The following is a 14,397-nucleotide window of genomic DNA, read 5'->3' as shown; positions in this document are numbered from 1 at the left end:
GGAGGGACCTACCCACTGTCACCTTCAGGGCCCGAAAGCTCATGCCAGAGGAACTGAGAGAGGGCCAGGGAGAGTGAGGGACGCTTCCCTGGCAAGGATGTTGCCAGCAGAGAGGCTGGGGGGTTCCTGCTGGGAAGACCAGGGGTTGCACCCCAGGAGGAAGGGCTGGGCTGGCTGTCCTAACAGAGAGACAGGAGGCATGACAGAATCTGGGTGTGGTGGGGGATGCCAGGATGTGGTATGCCTTACATCCATGGCCGAGAGGATGTGTGATTTTCAGGACAGCTTGCACTGGGGTGATAAATGGACTATGGTTTGGGACTTTTGATAATAAACTTGTCCCAAGGAAGGGCATTATTGTAGCAAGAGAACCTGCACTGGAGTTCTTGGGTTACCTGAGAGGGGGACGCTAAGGGCAGGACACACACACACACATCATAACATGGCTTGCCACCTGTGGGTGCTGCAGACAGGGCTGCCTTCTGATACCGGACATCAGCGAGAAAGGGAAAGATGCTACTGTGCAGGGGAACCTCAGAGTTACAAACACCAGAGTTATGAACTGACCGATCAGCCATGCATCTCATTTGCATCTGGAAGTACACAATCAGGCAGCAGCAACCACAAAAAACCAGACACACAAATACTGTACAGCACAGTACTATGTTCAACATAAACTACTAAATAAATACAGGGAAAGTTTAAAAAAAAAAAAAAAAGACTTGACAAGCCAAGCAAACTGATTGTTTCATTTAAATTAAGATGGTTAAAAGCAGCATTTTTCTTCTACATAGTAAAGCTTCAAAGCTGTATGAAGTCAGTGTTCAGTTGTAAACGTTTGAAAGAACAACCATAACATTTTGTTCAGAGTTACAAATAAACTCCACCCCAGGTGTTGGTAACTCGGAGGTTCTACTGTAAGTGCTGAATGGGGTAGCTGGAAAAGCTTGTTCAGCAGTAGTGCTGGAAAAGCCTTCATCCAGCATAGTGGTGGCAGAGGGGAATCCCACACTGCTTTCTGCTTCCCTAATGCACCCTGATCTTCATCCCTTCACAGATCTTCTTCCTCTTTCCCTGTGCCCCAAGGATCCCTGCGCACGCGCACACACACACACTCTTTGCTCTCCTCTCTGCCCTCCCACACCCTTGCTCTCCCCACTGATCCCTTGCCCCAGGGCCTAACTCCTTGCTGCCCATGTGTTTGAAACTAGCATTGAACCCCCCATTTTCTCACACCTTCGCCCCTGCAGAGTCCTGCAGTTGCTCACTATCCCCCAGTTCACCAGCCTGGGCGGTGACAGAGGGGAGAAGGGTGGGGTAGAGAGTAAATTCCCCTTCCAGGGGCAGTGTGCATAGGAGGCGAGAGGTCCCTGAGGGTGCTGGGAATGGGAATGAGGGGGTGGATTCCAACCTTGTTGCTTCACTCTTGGCACCAGGGTCTAGGCTCAGGATGGAGTCAAATCAGGGAAAGCAACTAGGGGCAGATGGGAAGCTAGTGTGGATTGGCAGAGCAACTGAGAGGGTGCCTGGGGAGATTATAAGTTATAACCTCCTGCTTCATGGGAACTGGGCCTGTTCTTCACAGCTACTATTCAGTGGGTTGGGCACTCGCCTCTGCTGATGCTCAGAGCAGCCTGGGCCTTCTTTGCCTTCAAAGGGCAGGGGTGGCTGGTTCCAACATGACAATTTCTAAGCAGCCTGGTGCTAGCTTTCCTCAGGTGCCCATCTCCTGTGTTCGTGTGGCCGATGCAGCAGCTCAGGGAGAGGTGGAGTGCGATTGCTCTGGGGATTTCAGAAGGGGGGGCCCCCAGCGTTAAAGGTGCTTATATTCCCTCCAGGAGAAGTGCCCAGGAGCTCTCAGAGCCAAACTCTCTGACAAGGAATCTCCCCCCTCCCCGTGAATAAGTCACATTTCTATGGCTCCTTTCATAGAGACAGGAATCACTTGCCCATCAGTGAGACACACCGCACCAGAGATGGCTGTATTCATGGATTTGTTCCCTCTCGCTTAGAGTGGCCATGTCTGCTGGGCCACCTTCTCCCTGAGCATCATCTCCAGGTGGAACTACAGTGCTAGGAGCAGCCCAGTGGTGTTGCAACAGCCAGGAACAGCTGTGTGGAGCTGGTTGCAGGCTGTGAATTGCATCCCCCTCCCCCGGGTTAAGATGCCCTGAGTTGGTCTCGGGCTAGTAGCTGCCATTCTGTGGCTTGTAAGATAACATTCAGAAGCCTAGGACAGCCAGCAGCCTCTCCCTGGTGCTCACCCTTTGTGCTCCCCGACTCTGGCCTGGGTAATTCACCCCCAAGCCTTAGCTGCCCACAGCAGGTTAGAGCCCAGCTCCCTGGGGAAATACGGAGTGAGGGTTGCCCTGACCCTTAAGTCAAGGGGCCACTTGCAGAGCTGGGGACTGCTGCACTTATGCAGCTCTGCTCCCCCTCTTTGGTGAAGGTGTAGCTCCCACTGAGCTATTTCTACTATCCAGCTGCTCCTGCTTAGCTATATTTAGGAGGCCGCTGGGCTGGGGAGCCCATGTGAGACTTGCAGCTGGTTCCAATTTAGTGGTGGAGAGGGAAATGCAGCCAAAACAGCAAAAAATGTTCCATGGGCTGACCATTACCATGTTCCCAAGTTGCAAAGCTTAGGGGAGGGCAGGGCTGTGGGGCTCTTCCTAGGAGCTAGGCTCCCTGCTCAGCTCAACCAGCTGTTCCCAGTGGGGTGTCAGATGGCAATAAGGCTGAGATTTTCTGCCCTTTCTGCCAGTCATGGCCAGTTCTTAGCATGGGCGTGACACAAATGCAGCAACTATTTTGGGTCCCAGCCCCCAGAGACCAACAGGCCGCTCCCTCTGTACCAGATAGGGACAGAGCCCCATGCAGCTGGTGCTCTGGGAGGGAAAGGAACATGCCTGTGTTGTCCTCATAATGGGAAGCGGGGCAGGGAGAGAGGCAGAGGGAGGAGAGGCTTTGGGGCTTGACCATGAGCCTGGGAAATGCAGGGCCCAGCTCTCATGTGCTTTAACTGGAGCTATGGGTGCTCAGCTCTTCTGAAAGTCAGGGCCTAGCCCTGGTCTCAGGAGGGCCACCCACAGCTCAGTGAGGACATCTGAACAACATGGCACTATTAGTTTTTAAGCTCTTTAGGGTGGGGACTCTGTCTTCTCCCACAGCTCTCACAGGAGGGAGGCACTGCTAGCCAGACATACAGCTGCAAGGGCATGAGCCCCTCTCTTCTGAGGAGGGGGTCTGAGTAGGCCAGTCCCTCCCTGGGCACAGGCTGACCCACCCGAGATGGTTCAGAGTCTCAGTAAAGCCTGTCCCAGAGTCTTTACAGTCTATATGTGTTGGAATGTTTATGGGCTGGGATGACTGATAAAGGGCTCATTGGCGGAAACCTGCCTAATTAATAGCTTTCTGGCACACGTGTGGTGCGAGCCAGCGGGGGTCATTGTCTTTGTTTAGACAGCAAAGTGATTTAATGGGGCTGGAGTTTATCTCTGTTGAAAGCTCCTTTCAGCCCCAGACACAGGGTTTACAGTGGAGAGTAACTGACAGGAGGGGATGGGGCCCAGCCTCCCCCAGCTCTGGGAGAATCAGAAATGGCTCAGCTCCGTCCCCCTGTCAGGTCCGGTCTTTGCCCAAAGATCATTATTGCTCCAAAAGCCAGTGTGGAATCCTGCTATCTACTGCATCTTGGCAGCCCTCCTGGTGTGACAGGGGCCGTTGGGAGTAACAGAGGAGCAGGGGGTGGCCACACCAATGAGATCATTATGCATTTGAGCTGGCTGGCCCTGGAAGAGCGCCAGAAATGATCCCCCTCCAGCATGCACCGAAGCCATGTTAGGGTGGGCTACACTTCCTACAAAGATCCCACAGGGGCCTTGACTCCAGCCTAGAAAGGAAACTGGCTCACACGGCTATTGGCCAGCATCTGTCTAGACAGGGCTGGGGTGAGGAGATGCCTCAGTCGAGTGGCGTGGATTATACTTTACAGCAGAAGAGGAGGAACAAAGACTGTACTAGAGCCACAAAGGGAGAAGTGCCAGAGCCAGGCTAAAGGATCAGGAGCTCCTGGACCAACTTCCTGTGCTCTGCCCCTGAGACCAGGTTGCTCTCTCACTGTCTTAGAGTACTTCAACTATTTGGAAGTCAGTTCCTGGAGGATGTACCCAACACAGGGAGTTGCAAAGCTTGGTTGGTGTCAGCAGCTACTGGCAGAAGCTACATGCTGCACCAGGACGCAGCTTCAGGTACATCAGCATCAGAGGGGCCCCATCAAATGGAATTGATAGTGAGGCCCTAGCATTGGGGCTGGCCATCCCCTCACTCCCCAGACACAGCCCCTCTCTGGGCTCGCAATTCTAAAAGGAGAAGTCTCTCTCTGCCCTTCAGACCCAGCAGTCCCACAGAGAGGAGAGGGAAGGTTGGCCAGAGAGCAGGGCTCTCAATGGAAAGTCTGCATGAGTTGAGGCTGAGCAAGCCCAGAGGTTGCGCCTAGTAAAAGAGCAGGGGGGAGCAATCTGTGCCCTGCAGCCTCCCCTCCCTCTGCCCAGGAAGAGACACCAGCCCAACTAGCCACCACCCTGAGCAGGCTTCAGAGACACATCGCTCCCTCTACCCAGCTGGAATAACAGTGGCATCCATTCCTAACCAGCTTTACCAGCGGTGCACCAAGCAACCACCTCCTTTCCTGCCACCACTGGGGACTAGGGGATCGGGCGGTGTTTAAGAACACACAGCACAACAGGCAATGAAGGAGAGTCCCACTTACAACCAGAACTGGATGGGAGACTTTCGAGAGACCAAGCTGAATTGCCTGAATTTCAGTCTGGGCAAAACAGCAGGGTTAATAATGCTCCTCCTCCTTGACAGAAGTGCCTTGAGATCTTTAATAAGCACAAACGGTCAGGCCCCTCGGCAGCATGGCACGCCCTAACATATACTAGGTAATTGAGTTCCATACTTTGAGAAAGCCTGCCACATACAGAGTCATGCCCGTGAGTCCTCCGCCTACAGCGAGCACTCCTTAGCATCTGAGAGCTGATGGGGTTGTGACTGTCAGAGAGAGAGAGAGCAGAAGGCTTACTGCAGGCACCAAATAACGGATGGGAGATCCTACAGCACTATATCAGAGGGGTAGCCGTGTTAGTCTGGATCTGTAAAAGCAGCAAAGAATCCTGTGGCACCTTATAGACTAAGAGACGTTTTGGAGCATAGCACTAGGCTCTCCAAAAATAATAAAATCCCCATGTAATGCACAGAGCAATACCATGGGAGTACCACAGCAGCTGGCTTCACCAGAAATGGCATCAAACCCACATTTGGATTCTGATGCAAGACATTCTAGGAAGAAAAAGGCGTTGCCTTCATCCTGGCACCAGAATCAGATGCAGCTGGTTGGAAATCAGAACTGGCTCCTGTGCTCCGAGCTCAGCAAAGACCAGGAAGAGAGGGCCAGGATGTGTGTCTATGGTCTAGACATGGAAAATTCCCCTGTAGAATAGTTATAGGTATCTCAGAGGGTGGAGTGTCTGTTTCCCTAGGGAATCTCTACCACAGGCTGGGGGGGTGATAGGGACATGCTGCAGCAAATCCAGAGGCCTCTGGGAGAATCTCCATCTCCTCTTGGGGGCGGATCTCAGGGTGAGCTGTTTTGGAAGGCAGACTTGTGGAACAGAAAGTTCCTGTTCCACCCAGTGGTAGGGACTAGACCTTCCCGCAGCAGCACTGTGTTATCTGGCTTCCAGGGTGGATGGAAATAGCTGGGCTCTCCCTGAAGTACTTAAAGAGGGTGGGCCATTGGCGCACACTCAGATCTCACTTCCAGCTGGAACAGTGCAAGCAGCCGGAGAAGCTAGGCAAGGTGGCACAGTTCAGGTTCTGCGCAGGCCTGCGAGATCTGTGGCAAAGGTGTTAACTCATCTGCAGAGATGGGTGAACTCCATTTTAATTCTGGGCTGAGGTGTGAGGTTAGGACAATGCTCTCCCAGGGATGGTTTGAACAAAGATCAAGGGAGCACATGCCCTTATGTACTAAGCAAGCTATGTGATGATCAGCGGTTTGCCCAGGATCACTCAGTAGGAAAACACGTTTCCTTTTAGAGCCATGACTATTTCTGACTCATTTATCTCTTCCCCCTCCATCCTCCTTTGTTTCTCTCCCTCTTCCCTGCCTGTGTGTTCTCCTCTCTTCCCTTTGCATATCCCAGTTTCCCCACCTTGTGAACTTCACTCCCAACTACAGCTGGTCAGAAATTATCCGTGGGACTGGCTTTCCATCACAGAATGCCGATTTGTCAAAATCTAAGCTTTCTGGGGAGATGGTTCCATTTCACTGAAGGTGCCACAGAATGCAGGCAGAGTTCTGGTTTGCTGCTCCCTGGCCCATCTGGCTCCTTGCTGTTTGGGAAGCTGATGGGAACCTGAAAGCCCCAGCTCCCAACTTCTTGGTAGTCCAGGGTCCACAGCCCCGAAAGCTTCCCTTTGTGTCACAGCCAGTAGCTCCCTCCTGCTTGGACAACCTAGGATGTGGGGCTAACTGCAGAAAGTGGAAGACTCTGGACTGCATGTAGGAGGCCCGGTTCCATGTGCTCTGGCTTCCAGGAAGTCCCAGTAAGGCCAGGCCAGGCCAGGCCAGGCCGAGTCCTCAAGTGACTGAACAATAATGCTGATCCTCAAACGCTAGCAAATTCATTAATGTCCTTACCCAGGAGATAATGAGATACTAGCATTACTTCCTCATGGCAGGATTCCTCCTCTCATTAAATAGTTTGGGAAAGGGAGGAGGCCCAGGGACACCTTGCAAGACCCAAGCTCCTCACTTCCTGTGCCTGGGATCCCAGCTCTGCTGAGTGGGTTGAAGCAGATTCCTTCTCACCCATCTCCTATTTCTGAAGGTTTGTCTTCCCTGCAGAGCTAACTCGAGTGATCTAGGCTCAAGTTACTCCTCTGGAGTTGGCCTAGCTTGAGTGACGGCAGCCACACTATGACATAACACGCCAGCTGCTGTGTCTTCACTGGGTCTGCACTCACTCACCTACATTAGAAACCCTACAACAGTACAACTGCAGTCAGACCACTGTGATGTAGACACTACTACAGTGACGGGACGGGTTCTGCCATCACTGTAGTAAATCCACCCCTTTGAGCGGCAATAGGTAGATGTACAGAAGAATTCTTCCATCGACCTAGGAGTGTCTACACCAGGGCTTAGGTCAACTTGAACATATCTCGTAGGGGAGCAAATTTTTTCCACCCCTGGAGTGACTTAGCTAGGTCACCCTAACTTTGTAGTGTAGACTAGCCCTATGATTGCTGGAGCTGTTTCCCATGACTCCTTGTGCTGCAATAAGCTGAGCTGCTCTTTGAATTCTTTCCCAGTGAATTGTGGGAAGGCACTGGAGGACTAGCAGCACCTGGGTGGAGCTAGCCTGTGCCCACATTACAGAACAGTCACGTTAGCAACTGATGAGTTTTACTCACTCAAGCTTTAGCCTATACCCCGACAGGCCCCACTCTAGTCAGGGTTGTGGTTGTGTGGACAGGACTCAAGTTAACTGAGTGAAGACAAGCCCTGAGAAACTCATGCTATTTAGGGCAGGGGCTAGCTGCTGCCACAGAGACAGGAGGAACAGCACAAGAGAAACTGGAGACTTCATGTTTTGGTATAGACCCTGGACAATGAGGGAGCTGGCTGGAGCAGGCAGCTCAAAGGACTGGCCTAGGGAAGCAGCTTGCTGTTTGGGATGAAAAGGGAAGCAAATCCCAGCTGTGACATTTGAATGACTTGCATGCCTCTAACCCAAGGGAACCCACCAGGTGTGGGATTGGGGGTTGAGACTCATTTACCCAGGACCTCAATGATGAGTCTCAGCGCCAGGCCCTAGAACCTGGCCACCACCCCCCACCAACTCACAGCTTGAAGGTGCCCCATTCAAAGGCAGACAGTGGGCAATGCTGGTACAACTGAGATCTTAGTCAGCTGAACTGGCACTAGTGCCCAGTAAGGGTGGGATGCCCCTATCTGGCTTCTATAAAGTCTATTAAGGAGCGGTGGACGCAGAGTCCAGTGTGGCTGTCTCTGGTACTGCTCCTATCAGACTCACTGTTAATGCAGTTGTCACTCTCAGGAAAAGAGATGCTCACTAAAATTTCCATGGTGTCATCACCCCATTCAGAGCAATTCCTACCTTGGCCATCCCCCCTACAGCCACTAACCAGGGGGAGTGCAAGAGATGAGGCAGCACGGCCAGATACAGGGAGCTACCCCAGCCCACCCTCCAGCTCCTCTTACACAAGAGCCTTCCAAACCCACTGGAATCAATATGAGACAAAGGGGTTACAGAGACAGCGCTGTAGCTCCCTGCAGCCATCAGAATGCAGCAGCTTCCCTAGTCTCATACACCAACCCTCCTTCAGAGATTCCTTCTTCCGCCTCCCCTTCCAGTACCGCTCTCCCCCCTCCAGCACTGCCTGCTTCCTTATTGGGCTGGATCTGCCCAAGGCAGACTGTATACTCCTCAGGGCTGAGACCTTGCCTTAATCCTGCATGTTTGCAAAGTGCCACACACACTGGCTGGTGCTACAGACATAAGAGCTGTAACCTGAGCAGCCCCAAACAGTCGCCCCCATTGTGGGTACTGAAGACATCCACCCTGCCCAATGTCAAGGGTGTACATAGTAAAATCCTGCATCTGGGCCAAGCTGTAGGGTGCAGCTGGGACACCAGCACCATCCCTAACCCACCACCCCAGGAGTAACCATTACAGGGACATTCAGCCCCACCTCTGAGAGGGAGCAGCCCCGCAGGGATTAATGACCATTGCTCGGCTTTAGGAAAAACACTCTCCAAACACATTCTACCGACCTGCCCTGTTCCAAGGAACTGACAACTGGCACCACCCTACTCGTGCCCAGTTCATCGGGTGTCGCCAGATTATTGTGCCTGGGACATTCATGCGTCCAAGCGATGACACCGGTGGTGAACTGGGACAAATGCCCAGGAAAGTATCTGCTTCTGTCACCCCAGGAAGTAGATTTACATGTGGCTGGCATGAGAGACGGGGGAGCCGGTTGTGGGAAAGGGGGTGGGCGGCGATCCGCAGCACCCGCTGTCCCATCGCCAGTGCCAGGGATCCATGCGCTGGGCAAGGAGCAGTTCGCCTTCCCCTACCCCCGCTTATCCACGAGCCAGGCAGGCGGGTCAGACCCCCTCGCCCCACTGGGATCCGGTGCCCTTCCTCTCCTATCAGGGGATGAGCCGGGGACTCGGCTTCCCCGGAGCGCGCAGCCCGCCCCTCGCCGGCTGAAGTCCTGCATGCCCCGGGGTGCGGCGGCAGCGGCGCAGGAAGGGGGTTGCTGCCCCAGCATCACCGACCTGCTCCGGGACTGCTCCGCGTGGCCACGCTCCGATTCGCCCCCCGTCCGCTCCCGCGCTGCTGCGGCTGCTGCTGAGCGCCAAAGTGATGGAGCGACACACATGTAGGCACCGGGCTGGTCCGGCCCCGCCCTCCTCCCGCCTTCCACCCAGGGGCGGCTCTAGACATTTCACCGCCCCAAGCACGGCGGCGCTGTGCCGCTCGCCGGTCCCCCCGCAGACGTGCCTCTGGTCCCGCGGCTCCACCGGGAGGTCCACCGAAGCCGCGGGACCAGCGGACCCTCCGCAGGCACCCCGCCTTCCGCCCCCGCGGCGACCAGCACAGCGCCCCCCGCGACTTGCCACCCTAAGGACGCGCTTGGCGTGCTAGGGCCTGGAGCCCTCCCTGCTTCCTCTCCTCGCCCAGGCTCAGCCCAGCGCCCTCCCTGTTCCCTCGGCTCCAGGCCGGTACCCTCACTGCCCCCGGCACCTTCCTCTTCTTCCCCAGATACCCTCCCTCTGCCCTCCTTCCTTAGCACCCCACCTCTGCTCCAGGCTGGCACCTTCCTCTATCCCCCTCCAACCCATCTCCTCTCTGCTTCATGGCTGGCATCCTCCCTAGCTGTTCAATCCCCCTCTCCTCCTCCTAACCAGCAGTCCTTCCTCCCTGGAGGACAGCACCCGCTCCCTTGTTCTCTGCTGCCCATCCATTAAAGGGTTCCTTGCTTTTCCCCTCTGCAAGGCACCAGGTGCAGTCTCCTCCCCTCAGAAGCCAGCCCAAAGTGGGTCATGGATATTTCCAAAGCTAGGGATGAATCTTAACAAAGCTCTTGAGTTGTCTGCCAGGCACCACAGCCCTTGGCAGAGGGCCCTTCTCCTCTTCAATAAACCCCACTCTGTCCTGGGTGCCTATTAAACAGGAAGCAGGAGCCAGGAGATGCCAGGGTGTATTAGTCCAGAAACTAGTGAGCCACCAACAACTCCTAGAAGTTCTGCTGGGAATCAAGTTGGCTTCATCCTCTCCATTCATTGTGCGCTGCACAGGGGCCTCGGCACAGAAACAGGCTCTTTGCCACCTCACCTACTACTCCTGGTCTTATTCTCCAGCTGAGCTTAGGATCCTGAGAGTCACAGCACTGCCATCTCCACTACAGCCCTCATGCAGAGGAGCAAGAAGCCTCCAAAGGGGCAAAGAGCTTATTTTCTCATCCTTGTCCCCAGCATGCATCAGTCAGGGAGAGGAATGCACAGGACCAGGAGCAGAACTGTTTCTCAGAGTCGCTGCTACTCCAAACAGCTGCTCTAGCATCACTTGATAATGACTGCTCTGCCCATTTTTGGCCCCTTCCATGTGAGGATCCCAAAGCACTTTACAGACATCAATGAATTTAGCTTTGCAGGCCTGCTGTGTGGTTTATCCTGCTCCTCAGCTTGCAGATGGGGAAAACTATAGCACATGGGGACAATGACTTGTGTAACGTCACATGGTGAGTCAGGGCAGAGGATTTCTGTCTCCCAAGCCAGTGCTTGAACCAATAAACCATCCTTCCTCTGCTTCAGAAAACTGTTCTTCAAAACCAAGTGGCATGGACTGATGGAGCCCAACCCTCTACGCACAACCTCCCCGGTGGGAGTCTCTGCCTACCTCATCCGATCAGTTCAGCTTCTGGCTGACGTCCCACTTTGGCTGTCCCCAGGCTGGGTGCATGTTGCAATACATTTCCCAAAGCACTGGAACACGTATGCTCACTCTGTCTCAGACTTTGTCTAGACAAGTAGCTAAGGTGTGACATTAGCACACGTTGGAGGGCAGTGAGACTAAGGCTATGTCTACATTTAAAATGCTAGAGGAGCAGCTGCGCCACCGCAGCATTCAGTGTAGACACTACCTCTGCTGACAGGAGAGGTTCTCCCATCAGCATACTTAATCCTCCTCCACTCCCTGAGAGGAAGTAGCTAGATCGACAGAAGAATTCTTCCATCAGTCTAGTGCTGTCTACACCCGGTTTTTTCACAGCCCTTACAGACACAGCGATACCGATGTAAGTTCCTAGTGTAAATTAGGCCTCAGCTTTAATTCAAGCAGTTTTAACGTGTTAAAGGAAATGTGCCTTGGGCTAGTTAGGCCTTGGTTACACACCAGGGCTATGTCTACGTTACAGCCTATGTCAGCAAAATTTGTTATTCCACCCTGCTGAGAGACATAAGTGACACCGTATCGGTACAGCTGTGCCACTGCCGCACTGGACGTATAGACATACCTTAATTGTATCACTTTAACTATACTGGTACAGGTAGTGCAGTGCAACCTCCTAGTGTGACACAGCCATCTGCATATAAATGTGCTTTAGACCAGTATAGTTATTCCCCTTCCTTATGGGAATAAGCTACACTGGTAAAAGGCACCTTTACACCAACATAACTACATCCACAGGAGGGGTTGCACCAGTGTAATTATATAAGTAAAGCAAAACACAGACCTCGCCCAAATGTGTGTAGGTCACGCTTCAGCAAGCGAATATCACATCATAAACCTAGTCTAGGCAAGGCCTTTGTGCTGAGGCTTGCCCCTTAGAGTATGTCTGGACTAGAAAAAAAAAGTATATTCTTAAACTGAGTTAGCCATCCCCATTAGAAATACCACTTAGCACCTACTCTAAATGCATTATAGAATCATAGACATGTAGAAAAGGGACCTCAATAGATCATCCAGTCCAGCCCCGTGTTGAGGCAGGACCAAGTATACCTGGACTCTCCCTGACAGGTGTTTGTCTAACCTGTTCTTAAAAAACCTCCAGTGACGGGGATTCCACAGACTCACTTGGCAACCTAGTCCAGAGTTTAACTACCATTATAGTCAGAAAGTTTTTCCTATTATCTAGCCTAAATCTCCCTTGCTGCAGATTAAGTCAGGTACTTCTTGTCCTACCTTCAGGTAGGTCCTGGAGAATAACTGGTCACTGTCCTCTTTATAACAGCACGAAACATATATGATGAGTGTTACCAGGTCAGATCCTTCCCTCAATCTTCTTTTATCAAGACTAAACATGCCCAAGTTTTTTAATTTTCCACATAAGTCAGGTTTTCCAAACTTGACCAATTTTTTTCTTTTTTTTGTTCTCCTCTGGAATCTCCAATTTGTCTACCTCCTTCTTTGCCATTGTAGGGGTTGACCCTACAGGATGCACAGTAGAGAGAGACTTGTATTCAACCATCACTAGGGTTAACCCCCCCACCCCATATCTATAGGTTAGTCATTACTCCTAGAGAGCTATTGTTTCAAGTGACCTGTCTACAGACTTAGATGGCCTGCCATTGGGGTCACCTTTGCAATCGTGAGATCTAGAATTTTTTTTTTTTTAAATCAAATCTTATATGGGGCACATCAGAGAAATCAGTTACTTTGCCTCACCATAAACCCAAGTCCAATCCAACCACTGATCAGAGCAAACACAAATTAGTCTTATTTCCAGCTGATATACAGTGATTGAACTGATTAGATTATATTGGCTCTAAACACACCGTTGTAATAAAAGCAACCTCTTCTCATGTCCTGGAAACTGGCACACAAAAGTAATCAGATGCTCTCAGTACACAGCACCCCCTCCTATGTTTAAATCAACTAGACAATGAGGTCAGAAGACTAACAGCAATAGCAAGAAACGGAAGTTGCAACTGCTGCTACTTATCGAAAATCCCTTCTATTGCAGCTGTCTTATGTTATTAAGAAACACACACCCCCCCAAAAAAAAATTCAACTTTTCGTCAGCTTCAGATGGTGATAGAAATTAGAGATGGAAAAACCTCCAGTAGATCCCAGCATCTCCATCTCCTAGGGCAAGATTACTCTCTCCAGTCAGACTTCTGCAGCTGTGGAATATGTTCCAGAATCCAACCCTGGCTGAAGAATCATGCTCCAGCACTGCACTTTCATTTAAAGAAAAGAAAAGATGTTTGTAGCCCTTACAGTTGCAAAAAAGCCTTGAAAATATGATCCAAATGTAACCAAAGCAGTGATGCCTGAATCTGCAAACAGCCTGAAACAATAGCTCAGAGAGGGGTGAACCACCCATTCACCTCAATGAGGCACTGACTCTGAGACCTAGTCATGACGAAATTAGAAATCAACATTGTTATCTAATTTACTGCTATAATTTTAAAAGAGGCATTCAGGTAACGTCCTTATCCCACAGTATCAAACCACCTCCAGAGCTGCCCCTTGACTACTCCATTGATGCAGTTATGTATTTCAGTATAAAACTGTGTGGCACATTGAAATTAGGTAGGGACAGCATAAAATAAACAACACAGGGACTGAGGATATTATTCATTTCAGATCCAAGTTATTAAAAGCCTTCTTTTCTCACGTAAATGAAGCTCTTAACGCATCTCCCGTCTGCTACATCAGAACGTTGCAGAATCAAGGGGTCATGCTGCAGAATTCAGACCCATCTTGCCAGGAGTGTATGGAGCCTGTCCTATAGCCTACTTCTCAGAGCGTTCTCCCCTCTTGATTGACATGTCCTGAATAATGGAAACTCTGTCAGGGAAAAATCTTTCTGTGGGAGTAAAGACAGACAGAACCTAAAAAAAAGACTCAGAAACCACCAGAAACAAACAAGATCAGACACAGACTTGTCCCTGTGCTTCAGCGAACCTGAGTTAATGATCTCTAACTTAATATGCCTTCTGTTTCAAGCGCAATGGGTCTGAGAAGCACCAGTAGGTCCCACTGAAGTCTATGGGTGCTCAGCCCCTCTGTAGATCAGGCCCGCATGTCCTCTTGAGACCTCTGCACTCAGGGCTCAGAACTGTAAACTGAAGCAAAAATCCAAGGTAACAATTTGCTGTAGATTCCACAAACACTCTGAGCTAGTCATCCACAAAGTTGTTATTCGTGCCCCTGTAATTTCAGGAAGGGAGTGCTCTCAGGGATGTGAACAGTCAGAATGCAAAGGGAAGGGAGACACCACCTCCATCTGGGAGGATGTTATAGGAAATTTCTACTTCAGGACTGGATGTTTATAACCTACCGTGTTCCCCAA

General features: G+C 51.5%; 2 protein-coding genes across 4 annotated transcripts in view; one reads left to right on the top strand and one right to left on the bottom strand.

The window, feature by feature from the left end:
• Window positions 1–14,397, top strand: part of NFKBIE (NFKB inhibitor epsilon) — a 216,876-nt gene that overhangs the window by 86,726 nt on the left and 115,753 nt on the right. The window lies entirely within an intron of this gene.
• Window positions 1–14,397, bottom strand: part of SLC29A1 (solute carrier family 29 member 1 (Augustine blood group)) — a 68,863-nt gene that overhangs the window by 30,742 nt on the left and 23,724 nt on the right. The window contains exon 1 of one of the 3 annotated variants that reach the window (XM_075064256.1): window positions 9,374–9,508. The exons of 1 other annotated variant lie outside the window; for it this stretch is intronic. The gene's annotated coding sequence lies outside the window, so the exon portion shown is untranslated. Of the gene's footprint in view, window positions 1–9,373; window positions 9,509–14,397 lie in introns of those variants that run through there. One more of the 3 variants, XM_075064252.1, reaches the window with a different exon arrangement.

The sequence above is a fragment of the Chelonoidis abingdonii genome, chromosome 3 (assembly GCF_003597395.2).
Source record: "Chelonoidis abingdonii isolate Lonesome George chromosome 3, CheloAbing_2.0, whole genome shotgun sequence".
NCBI classification, from domain to species: Eukaryota; Metazoa; Chordata; order Testudines; family Testudinidae; genus Chelonoidis; species Chelonoidis abingdonii.
The sequence above is the reverse complement of the archived record's forward strand: the minus strand, read 5'-3'. Positions and strand labels throughout refer to the sequence as shown.